General features: G+C 41.6%; 1 protein-coding gene across 10 annotated transcripts in view; it reads right to left on the bottom strand.

Annotated features, from left to right (window-relative positions):
- nrxn2a (neurexin 2a) overlaps positions 1-5,897 on the bottom strand; it is a 125,419-nt gene extending 119,522 nt beyond the window's left edge. For all 10 annotated transcript variants that reach the window (XM_035179274.2, XM_035179281.2, XM_035179279.2 and 7 more), the window contains exon 1: positions 5,849-5,897. The gene's annotated coding sequence lies outside the window, so the exon portion shown is untranslated. The remainder of the gene's footprint in view (positions 1-5,848) is intronic.
- Positions 5,898-15,646: the final 9,749 nt, after the last annotated feature.

Here is a 15,646-nt window from a genome sequence, read left to right as displayed (position 1 = left end):
TCCACACAGAAGACCCCGACCGAACCAGGATGCGAACCGGCAACCTTCCTGCTATGAGGTGACAGCACACCACACCACCTTATTTAATTCTTATTTCAGCGTTGTTTTTTGTCGTGTTCAACATTTCAAAGTCCACCACTGCTGAGACGATGTACATGAAGTGTATTATCAAGCTCCGATATCGCTGCGTGTTTGACCATCCCCATGTCACAGGTGTCTCCGGAAAAGAATTTACCTCCTGCACTTGTTTCTATGAAGGTGAGGTCCTGTAAATGAAGCTGAATGTAGAGCTATCTTGAATAACGCAGAACTGATCAGTCTGTTGGTTGGCTGCTGATTCGTTTTTTAACTGACATTTACAACTAATGTATTATTTGCATTTAGGGACGGCCAAAAAAAACAAACTAATATGAAACTTGACAAACCCGAATATCACAGTGCTCTTGATTTAACACCTACTTCACATCATGATACATTATATTAATATACAGTAATGTGATGATATTTTAAGAAAGACTGGTTCTTTCACAGACAATTAAGTTTTCCAATTAGGGCCACTTAACTGTAATTTTGCTTTTGGGATGAGGAGAACCGCACAGAAAGCATTTCGTACAGCGTTACTGTACGACAAACAAAAATGCATATCACATCCCCACGCTCTACTAGTATAGCAGGGAAGTGCAGGTTAAAACCTAGAGCATGTTTTACCACCTATAGAACTTCTATATCATCTGTGTGTTTGGGCTTCGCTGCTGTCCTCCGAGCACTGTAACTGCATTATGTATATCCTGACAGGGTGATATTGTGTTTTGTACCTCTAAGGGCACTGATTATGCTGCCTGGGCACATTTTGGTTAACGGTGCAGTTTCGAACTTTGTCAACTTCTCTTCCGTGCTGTCACACAGTAACAAAGACAGATGAGTTCAAATGCGTACATTTGCAATGTAATGCAACACTTCTGAATGCGCCGAAGACACCTGAATGAAAGAGAAAGACAAAAGCCGGCTTTCTTTAGCTCCTGGGTCACGGATCTGATGTGTAATAGTGAATGCTTATTATAAATATCACCTTCAGTGGCTTTTATCTACACTCTCTCTAAGAGCTAATTATTTTGTGTGCTATTTTAGATCAAATTAACAGAACTGTGCAAAGTTAATAAACGCTGGTTTTGAACATTTATATTAGTTCATTTTTGGTCCCTTTTTAATATTTCTGATCCTCAAAAGCCTCTTGGCTGCAGACTCAGACTTTCAGTAACTAAAACTGAGATTTTTACAGAGTGTGGTTTCTGTGTATCCGTGTGTAAATGCCAGAGCTTACTTCATATATGCCCACAGCTGCTTTGTGTGACGAGCATGCACCAGAAATAACAACAATTGTGGCTATTAACTGGTTTCTCTACATTTTCTTTGCACAGCTAGGTCTGATTACAAGTTTCCAGCAGAACTTTTGCATAACTGCACGACATTACCGGCATTCACGGGCATCTGCCGAGCCCATTATTACTGCCATTCTTCACTGATATTGAGAGTGATTTAGACTTTATCACCACCCACTGGACTGGCATGCTTGTTTGAGCATTTGTAGTATTTTTTTGTGTTCCTGTCTAGATTGAAATGTTTTGTAAAATGAAGGTTGTGTGTTTTCTTTCAAAAACAAAACAGAAAATATATTTTCCAAAAAATATCTGCAATAGTGTAGACAAAGCCTTTATCAAGACCAGAGGCTGATTGGAAACTGAGGTGTCAACAGTTTTAAAAGCTATGTGTCTCTACACTTGTATCTGCTGTACTCAAATGTGCTTTAATCAATACTAAAGCTGACAGTTTCTGCTCCTTGAGCCAGGTCCTGACTTCATAACTGAAACTAGAATAACACTCAGTCGAGCGGCCCAACAGTCCCCTTATGTTCAAACAAGCCTTTTAACTAAGGCCCAATTACATGGTTTCAGCTACACATTTGCTGTAGTTTCAGGTTTCTAGGCAAATATGTTACCTTACAGTCGCAGAAAAAAAAAAGCCTACCCTCCTATGAATCTACATTTATATCTGCTGGAATTGCACACACTCATAAATATTGGCCCCCGAAACATGTCTGATCTGTTTCTCATCATGAATCCATGAATTATTCTCGGAGAAATCAACGATAATGTTTAAAAACACCCTATATCGCAACGTTAAAGAAAGAGAAAGAGGATCTATGGATCTGCACCAGAACTGAACGGGTTCTTCTTTGGGCCATGCCCCACCCCTCCACTAAATGTCCTGGATATCAGTTGAGTAGATTTTGTAATAAACTGGCTGACGAACAAACAAACGCAGACAAAAACATAACCTCCTTTGGCTGAGGTGAATATCTAGGATTTGATATTTGTTCATTCTTTTCCTCATTCTACTCCCTCGCACTGAAATAACATACAGGATATTTTACATTGAGTAATACTACAGGGTCAGCCGCACCTTTTCCTTAATAGCAGCTCGCCGCATTACATCCATGAATGAAATACAAAAGAAACCATTTTCATTTGTCAAAATGGCTGCATTGTCTTAAGCTCAAATTTGATGTGGTGCGTTTTCTTTTTTTTGTCATGCACATATTAAATGAATCACAGCTGTCACCGCCTCAGCCGCTCTGACAGGCTCTTATGTACCAACCTTTGCTGAATCCTGAGTAGCATTCTGCATACAGAAAATTATAGACCACCTTCCTCTCCATTCTACCTACTCTGCCACCTGTGGAGAAAATAACTGGCAGTTCGCTGACAATTATTCCACAGATGTATAACAATATCAATCAAGCCACCCAAATCACTTTCCGCAGTATATGTATGTAAAAATGTGACGGATTTCTTTTCTGGACTTTCTTCCTGTTTTTACAATCTTCCAGCGACTCTTAAAAACAAGTGGAACAATGACCTACATTGTAAAACTGTAACCAACAGAGCGCTGCTTTTGTGACAACTCTGACTCGCAGCTATATGCCTTGTATTGTGTGCAGGATTCCACTTATTTTGTTGTCTCTGTCACTTGAGCAAACTTCATTAGAACAAAATCACAAATAAATAAATAACCCCAAACTCGCCAAAGGTATAACGAGACAAATATCTCAACAATGACCTTTTTTTTTTGTCTTCACCATCCAGGGACATAATCCCTGTTTGGCTGTGCAGCTGGCATGCAACTGAGTCACGCGTCAGCCCTGATTAGAAGCAGCAGTGGTCCGCGGGCCCCATTCCTCTGCCAGAGCCAGGAGTGGAAAAGGCCAGGGCCACCACTTTCAGTCTGTGGATATGACCTTGATGTGGTATGATAGAGAGGAAGCGACACGATTCGCAATGCCACACAATATCTGTAACCTTCCACTTCCACAGAATGCATGCTGAAGCTATTGAGCTGTGACACACACACACGCACACACCATGTCAACTCTACCCTGTCGTTATTTCAAGCAGTCTCCTCCTTCATGGCATCTCATCATCCATCTCTCTTTGCATATTGGCTGGTGCTTTGTGGGCGATATCTTAATTCCAAATATTAGCTCCTTCTCATTCTAAGCAACTGCCACGCTGATGGGAAAGTCACGTAAGTGCAGCTTTAAGAGATAATTACTTAAAGAAGTTCAAATATTAAGCTGAATGTGAAGTAACAAGATGTACCACGCAGCTTAATTCCATTAGGGGCCATAATATTACACTACTAGTATGCTAGTATTGTGTTAGATGCTGCCGTGGCAGCAGTGACACCATTTTCTTTTTTTATGTTGCTAACATGACCCAAACACTTAGATCTCAATGGAGGGAGCGATAGAGACAGATGTCGTATGAGTCAGATCGTAGCAACGCGTGTGTGGTAAAGATGGCACTGAAGGCACCAAATATACTGAGTGCTGAGCAAAATCTTGGCCGCAGCACATTCCGTGTCAAAACAGAGCTGATGAAAAAACAAAAATAAACACAGAATTGGACTGAGCTGCAAATATAAATGAAGCATGACTGAGGGAAAATAAAACGCGGTATAACAAAAAGAAAACAAAAAGCCAAGACTGTGACACACCCTGCTGTTGCACTGCTGTCTACAAATATCACCATAACAACACTATATGCACAAAAAGTCGCCACACTCAGCACTGCACAAGTACATTGTTCGTGTCAGGAGCACTGCAAGCCAGGACTTCCATGTCGTCAACATGGCCCTGATTTAGGAAGCCAAGTGCTCACTACAGAATGCAATAGCATTTAAATGAGTCTGTCAGCCGAATCAGCAGGGATTTAAGAGTGCAGCCAAAAAGCAAGTGTTAATGAGGGAACATGCAACAGATCTGAGACGCAACACTTGTGTGCTGTCCACATGAGGCGCTGGAACATGGCGTGCAGCAGCCAAGCAAGGGCGGTCACCTAATTCAGGTGATCCGAGCTGGCAGTGCTCGTACACCTGTACCGTGAATACAGATTCCACTGTACAGGAAGCTTAGCAACAAATCGTATTGTGTTACTGTTGAGAGAGAAATTTGCAAAACAAATATGGCGTACAGGAGGCGCAGGAAGCTAGGGCAGGGAGACGCACTCAGAATCTTGGGCAAAATCCCTCTTCAGCTTTGTGATAAATGAAAAGAATATCGGGCTGTGGGTCCAGGGACCTTGCTGTTTGCCACTTCAAATTAAAGTCAGTCGAACAAAAAAAATATATAAAGCAAACACAATTTTGAATGAAATTATAATATTTAAATTCCACAATACCCCCAATTTACGCAACCCACAGAGAAATAGACAAAGATTAGGCAATCTACCTCCCTCTGTTCGCTGTTCACTCCCATTCATCCACATGCTGTTCTGTACATTGACTGAACGTTCTATATATTTGAGGCCAAGCTTTGCTGTGACACCACGTCCTCAGTGGTCACCCCCGAACTGGTGCCATATAATCTGCTGAGTGGAGGCGTGTGCGGCTTTTTTACGAAACATTATCTCTTCCCTCAAGTTGGGGAACATTTTTCTTTTTCCAGCTCATAAGTTCCCTCCTGATTTTTACGGATAATAAATACAAAGCTGTCTGGGGTTTGCAGCCTGTGTTGCAGATGATGGGGCAGCTTCTTGACTCAACTCCTGTTCTCCCCCTCCCTCCTCTCTCTCCCTCTCTCTGTCTGTCTCCCCTCTTTCCTATCTTTAAACTGGCCAATCCTCTGGCACCGAACAAGAAATCCCTCTCAATAATAAATAACGCTACCTCGAGTGTCTCGGAGACAAGGGCCCTGGATGCTGCACGACTGAAAAAAAACACCTCAACTTCCACTTTTATACACTGTAAATTTATAATAACCCGCTATCACGAGGCATCTGAAAATCCTGAATCAAACGCTGGATTATAGCTGGTTTCCATATTTGTGTCTAGGCTGCAGCTCCTTTATTATTCAAAGCCAACGCCACCACTGTAGGTGATGTAGCCCAACCACAGGGCATGTCTTCCGGCACACAATTAGCCGTGTTGGGGTTTGGGAAGCCTCTCCTCCATCACATCCATCCATCCATCCACCTCCACTGACTGTAGTAACAAAGAAAGGTGAGGTCTGATCGCGTCTCTGAATGAAGTGAGATCCCCACAAAGAAAACCTCAGGAGAAAGTGGGCAATAATTTGGGGAGCAGGAGCTGAACATTGGAAAAACAAACACTGACATTGAAAAAGCACACATGGAGAGGAGCTCCACACACACACACACACACACACACACACACACACAGACACACACACGCACACACACTGGCTCTATTGTCAGCTATTCTACCGCAGGATGCTGTAAAGCTAATTACCTCCATGCATAAGGTCGTCTGTGTGTAGGAGGTGTGCGTTTACCTGTGCAGCATCCAGCGATCCGACACATGGACGGAGGCTCCGCGGTGACGGGCTTCGGTTATTCCAGTCAGGCAGAGAAAAAGAGAGAGACACGGGGAGAGAGAGAGAGGGATGGAAGAAGAGGCAGAAGCAGAAGAAGAAGAAGAAGAAGAAGAAGAAGAAGGAGGAGGAGGAGGAGGGAAAAAAATCCAGCGGCAGCCAGAGATGAATGCGGCGGTGGATCAGTGCGACCTTTGCCTTCACAAAGAATAGTCTTCTTATCGCTCAGATGTGTCGATGGAGGCGGCGGCGCACAGGGAAGCTGCTGCTGCTGCTGCTGCTCCGCACAGACAAAGATGCTCTCTCTCTCTCTCTCTCCTCCGCCGCACCGACAGCCGCGGCAGCAGAGCCGTCGTTCCCCCGACACTTGATGGTAATAGTTTGGTAGGTAGCTTACACGGGTGGAGGGCGCGGTCAGCCGCTGTTGACCAATCCCGCTCCCCATCGAACCCACAGCGGCGTTGCCATGGAGGATTGATTGCGCGCTAAACCAGCAGCCTCGTGTGCCACAGCCCGGCAGCTTGCGTTTCCATGTGTCACATTCCACGGTGCTCGTCAACAGAGCATCCTACACACAGACGGTGTCGGGCCTGCCCCCATGCACCCTCCATCGTCAGCCCCACCCTGCCTCCTCTCCATGCTGCCCGAAGTGCCCTCGAGCAAGGCACCGGGTGTAGGGTTCAGCAGCTGCTAAACGGGATGCCGTTCAAAAGAGCCTGGCCACGTTTTTGAAGACAAAACCTTTGTTTTTATTTCCAGTAGGGTACATATTTGTCAATGTCCTTGATCAACCCCAGCGATCTGGATCCACAAAATGTCATAGGTTGAGGAGTTTTTGCACAATCCTGTTGGCTGACAAGCAAACAATCGCAGACGGAAACAACCTCTCCGTCGGAGGTCAAAATGATCGCAATATAATTTTCAGCAGTATAATAAAGGTTCAATATCGATAACACGCAAGCAGATTTGATTTCCATGTGTCACATTAGCGCTCATCATAGAGCATCTCCACATAGGAAGTAGCATCTTACACACAGACAGTTTCAAACTGCCCCCATGCACCCTCCATCATCAGCCCCACCCTGCTTCCTCTCCTGTGCTGCTGAAGTGTCCTCCAGCAAGGCACCAGATGTAGGGTTCAGCAGCTGCTAAATGGGATACCGTTCAAAAAGGCTGGTCACGTTTTTCAAGACAAAACCTTCATTCCTAAATGACTCATGTAAGTGCAACTGAATGTAAACAGGTTAGAATCCAAATGATGCTTGTAGGGGCAATAAAGCGACATCAACTAGAATGGTACTCAGTAGAGTGCATACTTTCGCTAAGGCCCGACACTTATTCTCTGAGAAATCAAAGAAAATGTTGAATATCTCACAATCGTAAGGTAGTGAACAAAAATCGAGACGCATACAACATTTTTATTGGTTCTTTCTTGGTTCATGCCCCAGCCCTCCACGAAATTTCATGGAAATAAAAGATAAAAGATAAGTAGTTTTTGCAAACTCCTGGTAACTAAACAAGCACATGCAGACAAAAACACAACTTCCTTGGTGGAGGTAAAAATGATTGTAATATAATTTTCAGCAGCATAACAAAGGTCCAATAACACAAAGGCAGATTTGATTTCCATGTGTCACATTAGCGTTCGTCATCGTCCATCATCAGCCCCACCCTGCCTCCCATAGTGCTGAAGTGTCCTCCAGCAAGGCACCAGGTGTAAGGTTCACCAGCTGCTGGGATGCTGCTCAAAGGCCTTCCCACGTTTCTGAAGAAAGATCCTTTATTCCTAAGTGACTCATGTTTCTCTCAAAATATATTCACTACACTGTGAAATTGGAAGTGAATGTAAACCTGTTCAAATTCAAATTCAAATTTGTTCCATAAGATGTGTCACATTTGAGGGTAGCCAATAAAAAAATCCACTACAATGGGACTCAGTAAACGTGTGCTCCCACCAAGGCCGACAGTTCCTTCATGACACGACATTTAAATTGACAACATCTGGATACTAGATCAATGAATTATTCTCTGAAAAATCAACAAAATTGTCCAAACAAAACAAAAAATCCTATCACAAAAAAACTGGAAAAAAAACCTGGATATGACCCCTGATCCAGATCTGCACCAATAATAGGTTCTTCTTTGAGTCATGCCCCACCCACCCACACAATTTAAAGGAAATCGGTTTAGGAATTTTTACATAATCCTGCTAACAAACAAACGCAGACAAAAAAACATTACCGCTTTATAATAATCGTAATGTAGGAGTCGATGGGATGAAGTAGTCCGGAGCTCTCTCGTTTTGTGCACCTCTCGGCATGCGTTTTATTTCACAAACATTTCACCGCTACAGAGAACGTCCGGGTGTCACCAAACATCCGCTTTTAACCACTCCCAGTGCCCTTGTTACCTTGGTAACCCCACAGCTCCTTACAGGGTGTGTAAGCGTGCAAACCATAGTGCAATCAATTAGTGTAAACCAATGTAACAGTCTTTGGTGAATTCTGTCTTATCACGTGTCCACTACAGTAATATGATTTTCATCAAGAGCCATATAACAAAGGATCAATATATATATATCATAATACTGTTTATGCATTGTGCAAGTACAGTGACGAGGTGTAACACATTATTGATCTACTTCAGAGTTGTACAATGTTTTGCTGTTTATCTTGTGTTTGTCATTTTCTGGTGGATTTGAAACCTCAACTCTGAGGAGCAAGAAACCATCCTTAAACTTAAAATAAATAATGACATTTATTGTGAAAATTATTGATATCAACTAATATAAAATTTGTTAATCTCGTTTATTTATCGATTTTTGGCCATATTGTGTTGAAATATTTTGTTACATCACATAACACATATAGTTTCAGTAGCCTACTCACAATTTATACATATTTAGCTTCACATTTTGTCATATTGGAAACGATAAATTAATACAAGTTGCACAAAAACTTTAGTAAATCTAGAGATGCTACATCTCCAGCTGCCACTGCTGCCATTTATTCACAGGTTGTATAAGTCAATTTGTATTTGGTTTTGTATCACTTATCCTGGAATTGTGAAATTCTTTTGTAATGGCCACTATAGAGCTAGAGCTATAGAGCGTAAGTGCTGCAGCCACCCACCTTCCCAGGTGTGCTCACAGTAATGGCAGGGAGAGAGGAGACCGAGGGGAGGCGGAGATTTCAGTGTTGCAGACTTTACGTTGAAATTATCCAAAATGTTGAAGTGGAAGTGTATTCCATCTGCCATGATTGACATTTATATGCTTAAATTATGAATTAGATACGAAATAAGCAAAGGTTATTTACTGTATGTAATACATTTTATTCATTAAAGCATGTTACAAGGTATTACATAATGGGAACAATAAGAAATAAGGCATTTTAAAATACATAAAGGAGGGTTACTGATTTTAAAAAGACATTTGGCTGATAGAAGTTCAGCAATAAGTAGGAGGGATCAAGTTGTAAACACAAGGTGAATAAATATGTTTGAACATCTGGCCATGAAGAGCATTGAACATATGTTTGTAGTTCATTAACTATATCACGACTAAACCAGCAGTAACCAGCTCACCTCCACCTGCCTGGGAAATGTGGTAAAACACACAGATGGATTTTTGGCTCCAACTCCTCCCGAAACACGTCAAACACATTATCTTTTAAAAGCTTAGGTTTTACATTCACTGTCTTGTGCTGTAAAATATGCTGGCGTGTAGGATATTCTGTGACGTCTGTGTAGAATATTTCACTTATCAGTGACAGTTGACTCACCCGTGAATGTCTAAAAGCCTCGGTACAGGCCTGAGCCTTCCTCGCTGCGAGACAGATAAAATCAAAGTAATCTGGAATATGGGGATGACGTATGAATAATGAATGTTCTGAAATGTTTTTGCCTGCGAAACAATTCAGCCTGAGTGAGTAAATGGGGTTGAATACTTGTGCAGCTACATTCCAAAAATCCTGACTGGTAAAAAAGCAACACTGTAGTTATGGTGGTTATAATGGAGCACTTTATGAATGTATTAATGTTCCATTACAGTAGAAAATACAACCTTGTGTACATTTACTAAGTAGAAATATTTCAACCATATTTTGTAGCACATATGGATATGAGCAAAATTAATGAGCGGCAGCTTTTATGGGCATAGCAGTAAACAGGAAATGTGTATGCAGTATATTATTACATTCACATCTGTCTTTTTAAATATTTTTTTATGATGGTAATTAAAAAACAAACAAACCAAAAGCCTAGTTTCTGAAGTAAGAAATGTCAGAACTCATAATACACCTCCCTCGCAGACAGATACTGGTGCACTGTAATCCGAAGCATGTCCTTATCAGAGCTGCTTCAAACTCTTCTCTGAAGAACAAAGTTCACACACATTTTAAGGTTAAATGTCCATCGATGGTTTTCTGCTGCTTCTTACAACACAGGTCAAGTGCTTGGGAATTTCCTGTCGTGTCATCCTCTTATCTGAAATTCAGCCTCCCTCTTCAGCCTTTTACAATTTAATATCTGTGCAATGCTTCAGCTGGGACTACTGGCTCTGTGTGATTATTACAACCGGGAGAGACTTGCGAAGAAACAAAGGAGAATGAGGAAATTAGAATGAGATAAAATTTACTGTGGGAAAAAGAAAGGAAAAGACTTTGGTGCCTATCCCAGCAAGAAGTAGTATGAGATACTACGGAAGTGGTCCAATGAATTTAGTGTGTCAGATATGAATATGATTCCCCAGGAGTCTGGACAGTGGTGGTGGAAGTTTGTTTGCTAACAATGCTAGCAAAGCTTGCTTTAAAGATATGTGCCATCCTGTGTGCCGAAACATCCCCATCGAAAAAGAAGAAGACATGGGAATCGTTTTCGTTATTTTGCAGGAAATAATCAGAGGTAAACATGCTGTGTTTGAGGTGATCTCGGGGCCCATTGGCAACCGTCTGATGACAAATTAGCCGATGGGGACAAAGGCAAATATTTTTGGGGTTTCCTGTGTAGACAGCAGATATCCGGGCCAAGACTTTGTTTTCCATTTGACAAACATTGTCTACAGGCTGACTAATTTCGTGTATTACAAAAGTCAACCTTTTTCCACACAATAGACAAGCAGGGATACTTTTTGTAGGTGCTTTAGGTCCAGACGATATTTTGGTTAATCTCTATTAACAGCTTTCTGCATATGAACGCAGATCAATTAAAAAGCTGATGCATTTTGATGAATGTGTTCTGTCTCTTTTGCTGTCCACACAGACTGTTTACCTTCAGAAATCAAAGCCAACTCAAACGTGATTTGTCAACTAGAAACTGAAACAGGCAGCTTCCAGCCTCAGAATCAGATTGTGCGTATTGACCCCTAACCCCATCCTACTATTTCCACTTTTTAGTGAACAGTCTCAAAGTGAAAAGTGACCAGTGCCACACTTTTGAGACTCCTGAAACTGTCAACTTCTTTGTGGCGACCACATTTTAATCATCACATTCTGAATGTGTCTAAAACACGTTGAGCAAGAAGTTGACATCTCGTGCTCTTGCGTGTGTAGGTCAGAGGAACATGTGACTTTGCATACACTTAAAGCCTCTGCTGTATTTTTTGTCAATTTGCTAAGCAAATTCCAAACAATGCACAGAAGGGAGCAGTGAAATGTCTTTGCAAGGACGTCTCTTCATTTAAAAGAGAGGCGGTCTGGCCATCTGTCACCTCATTTTTAGACATGCTAGCGGTGTGGTTCTGGCACGGCAATGTCATTCTGCCGCTCGGCTCCTATTGTCCAGGTCAGACCTTTTGAGTGGCCTGCCGCGACTTCAAATATCAACTATAGGAGGGATTGCCATGACAATGTTTTTAAGCAAAGAAATTGAACATCGAAATATCAGTGTGTTAGCATAGTCATTGTAAGGATGTTAGCCTGCAGACATCAGCGTTCAGCTCACTTTGCTAACGTACAGACACAAAGAGCTGCTGATGTGTGCTGTGGACTCTCAGTCTCGTTGTGTCACAAGTCGTGCAGCAGCAAATATGATGTGTTTTTTTTAACCAAACCCTGCTCAATGAAGCATTAGCAAATAGAAAGGAAATACAAGTAGAATAGAAAAGGGTGTTTTACAGAACTTCAATGCACTAAAAGATAATTATGTTAAGTCCGCCATCTGTCTACTTTAGGTCCCTACCTTTAGGGCACAATCATACTCTGACCCATATGTTTATTATGAACATCTGGGGTACTTCTGACCTCCACACAACACACCACAGAGCTGCATGTGTGCTTTAGTGACCTGTCTGAGGCAATTATTGATTTTTGTGCTGGTCTAAGGCAGAGTAAAGCTCTGCGGCCTGGATGAGGAAATAAAGGGTCTCATCTGTTGTGCACAGAGACACGCATCCACAACTGCAATAAAATATTGAGCAGCATCCGTATTATGAGAAAACCCTCGGGATTCAAGTAACGCATGCATGTTACTGAATGTGCTTCGTGGCATTAGCAGCAAACGGCAGGTTATCCTATTGTATTCGGGTTAAATATGGGCAACGTATTGATGAATGATCAATTACCTACGTTGATGTTTGATCTTTTTCAGATTTGGTTTGAATAAATCCAAATTTACAGTGTCACGCATAGTACAACTATTTAGTAACTATGAATAAATGTTTTCAGTTTGTTTTGAGTCAATACATTTAAAGTTAGTTCTGACGTTTCATTGGATGAAGAGATCTGTAGGCCATGAATACATTTGTTTGGGAGGTAGGATGCTGCACTTGCCACTGTTCCTCTGTGGATTAACACTGTGTCTTGTGTGGAACGTAAACCCAGCCTCACTTCATGATCTGGGATCTGTCGGGACCAGACCATCTGCTGCAGCGCGACTTGTTCCTCTTGCGGCAGGAGATTGTTATTCATGACTCTGGTTGCATGTTTGGGGTCATTGTAATGCTACAGAATGATTTTCGGGACCAGTTAGTCTCCTTCTTAATTGGTCTTCATGATGGACGAGAATCTAAACATGTGCTGTGCCTGACACTCTTTGACATCAGCGTAAGACAAATGAAGGTAGAAGATCAATAGTTCAATAGTCAGCCAAAACGAATGATCCACTCCAGTGATTTAGGGTTGTTCTTAAATAATGTTAGAGCACCCACAAGGGAAAGATTAACCTAAAAAAACTGCTGGATCCTACACTTCTCATAATGCAATTCAATTGAGTCATTCATTAGACATCATCAAGACCCTTAGGATCCTCCTAGCCAGAAAAGACATTAGACATCTGTTTCCGCAGGGTAGCTCCTTGTGATGAGTAAACTGAAACTCATAATGTTGGTGCTGTGGCCCTTTGATTAGTTAATGTATCTCCTTGTGTTAATTGTTAAATGCTGATTACTTATTGGTGTTAGTGGCGTTTGTTCGTCCCCAGACTATTACATCACCAGATTTACCACCAGGTGCCAGTATTCCTCCTGTGTTGGCCACATGTTGGCAGGTTCAAACACACTGTCATTTGAGTCATACACTGCAACTTCCCAACATCCCTGTTAACCAAAGCTCCCTGCAGAGCTCATCAGATGGTTGGTATTCTACAATGCTGTTTTAACTCTACACAACACAATAATGTCAGTGTGGATGCAATTAAATGCCTTTTTACACCATCAGAGATCAATTGTATTTTTTCCCTAATCTCACCATGAACACTTAATGCCTAATCCGAATTTAAACACAGTTCACATTTTACCCCTGAACTTAACCAGGACCTCAGAAATTATGTTTTGCCTCATTAGGACCAAGCTTTGGTCCCCATGAGGTCTACTGGACCTGACTAGGCCCCTTATTCTAATCTTTACCATCACAACCATATGCCTAACCTTAGTCCTTATCCTAACGTTAACCAAATTGTAAACCTAAAAAGTCTGAAACCTCAAACAATCCATTGGAGTGGATTAGAAAATACATATTTGATCCATTTTTGACATTTCCGCCGGTCCTCACTTTCCCAAAATGTGCTCACTCAATAAGGTTTAGGCTTAAAATGGTCCTCACAAAGATATCTGTACACACACGCACACGCGCACGCACACGCGCACGCACACACCGTAGCAACAGTGGAGATAAATGATGTTTACGCTGTTTGAAGATTAATTGAGCAAGTTCCCCGATTTTAACGTTTAGCTGAACATATTTTCAACAATGTAACTCCATTAAAACCCATTACATAAACAATCAGACAACACTAACTCTTAATTATAATTGTTTGCTGCAGAAACAAATGCACGCCAGGTGTAATACCTTGAGTCTATAACTTTGGGTGAGGTATAAACAAAGAGGCTCATTGTGGGAAAATGCTTTCTCAGACTGTGTGTAAGTATGTGAACGTCTGGGAGTTGATGTGTAAAGGAGGGTGAATAGAAGAGTTCCTGCCAGATCAACTTGAGCTTTTGAGCTGTAATGATGAGGCTGCTAAGCTGCTGTGCGGAATAAGTTTGGTCCAAAGCCATTAAAAATGTACAGGAGCATTTTAATTGGCACATTGGGTGAAATATAACATAATGTAGAGTAGAACTGGCCTTACTCAGTTCTTACCCTGAATCACATGCCCTGCGCTACATATTAGGTTATTACTGTATCTGATGTCAGTGTATTGAACCAATGACACCACGAGTGAATTCACCCAATTCGACTTCTTTTTCTCTCCCTACAAGATTCTGACAAGTCTCATTTCTATTCTTTCATGCTTTGCTTCCTCTGGCTCCAATCCCATGACTCCTGAATGCTGACATTGTGGAAATAAAAATGAATTCTTTCCTTCACTTGAAAAGAGCTGAATGCACCAGATGGCCAAACACTGGAACACCAAGAAACCTAGAGGAGAAAATCCACTGCTTGTGAAAATGATGCAGAGCAACATGGTGTTTAGGACATGGAGACACAGCATTGCACCTGCAGATGTTAGACATTATTCTGTGTGACAGCTTTCAGATACATTTAGGACTGGGTGAAGGGGTGGTGGAGGTGGTGGTGGTGGTGGTGGTGGTGGGGGTGGTTGTTATAATGTCAACTTCAGGTTTTTGAAGAGTGCAATATTGGAAAAACAAAAATCTATTAAGAGCTTTTGTTGTTCTCTGCCACAGCTCCGACTGAGCAGAAACAACAAACTTTAAACTTAATCAATAGGTTCACAAAACATAATTTTAAATATTCAGCTCCATAAATGAACAAAAACAAAAGATTGTTGAAGAACAGAAGATCACTCTTGTCTTTTTGTTGGTTGGTTTGTATGTTTGTTTGTTAGGATTAGGCAAAAACTACCCTTTTCTTTTTTAGCATGGCCAAAAGAAACCACCCATTAAATTGGGTGAAATTTTGTTTCCCTTTCTTGAACATTGAACATTTCTTAATTCAGGGATCTTAAGAATAATAAAATCTGGTACATTCAGGGGATCGGTATCTACGAGTGTGTGGAATTCGGTGCAGCTTCATTGAATTTAAGCGAACTGTTGGGCCTTGGTGGAGGAATGTGCTCTCCTGAGTGTCATTGTAGTTTAAAATGCCTTCAGAAATAACTAGTCATGTTTTCACTCCTGTTCATTAGTTTGGTTTGTTTCTTTGTCAGCAAGATTACGCAAAAACTGCTGAACAGATTTCCAGGAAACTTGGTGGAAAGATGGGACATGAGGCGAGAGAACCCATTCAATTTAGGTTTGGTTTCAAATCAGAGGACAGGTCCAGGATTTCTTTATTCACTTTCTTTAACATGGGGCCATTT

The sequence above is a fragment of the Hippoglossus stenolepis genome, chromosome 15, assembly GCF_022539355.2.
Source record: "Hippoglossus stenolepis isolate QCI-W04-F060 chromosome 15, HSTE1.2, whole genome shotgun sequence".
Lineage (NCBI taxonomy): Eukaryota > Metazoa > Chordata > Actinopteri > Pleuronectiformes > Pleuronectidae > Hippoglossus > Hippoglossus stenolepis.
This window is presented reverse-complemented; position numbering and strand designations above follow the sequence as displayed.